Source organism: Penaeus monodon, chromosome 32 (assembly GCF_015228065.2).
Source record: "Penaeus monodon isolate SGIC_2016 chromosome 32, NSTDA_Pmon_1, whole genome shotgun sequence".
Classification (NCBI taxonomy): domain Eukaryota; kingdom Metazoa; phylum Arthropoda; class Malacostraca; order Decapoda; family Penaeidae; genus Penaeus; species Penaeus monodon.
Window position 1 is genome coordinate 33,936,487 of NC_051417.1, and position 386 is coordinate 33,936,872.

Genomic DNA, 386 nt, shown 5'->3' on the forward strand with positions numbered 1-386 from the left:
GTTTTGTTAAATAAACATGATTGTGAATTACGTACGTATCTTATTTTCAGTTGGTATGTCTCAACTTATTCAAACACCATTAAATAAGCGTGTGTTGTTACATGCCAAATGAATTAATATATTCTCTCAAACTCTTATCTTTTCTCCCTCCCCCCCTTCCCCACTTCCACCCTTCTCCGCATCTTAGTATTCACGTTTGTGAAATAGGAATCACAGCAGAGACTGCAAACCACTGTTGCTTTTGGCTGATAGAGTTATGGTTTTAATTATTTATCACATTTTATCACAAATTAAATCTGAAATTGCCTCTGTAATTGGAGTGATAATGCTTAAGGAAAGGAAAATCACTGTTGTAATAAAAGTCTTTCTAAGAGATCAGTAAAAAG

The 386-nt window shown here is 33.9% G+C and overlaps 1 protein-coding gene across 1 annotated transcript in view; it reads right to left on the minus strand.

Moving 5' to 3' along the window:
• Positions 1–386, minus strand: part of LOC119593645 — a gene marked incomplete at its 3' end in the record, with an annotated part of 10,294 nt that overhangs the window by 4,299 nt on the left and 5,609 nt on the right.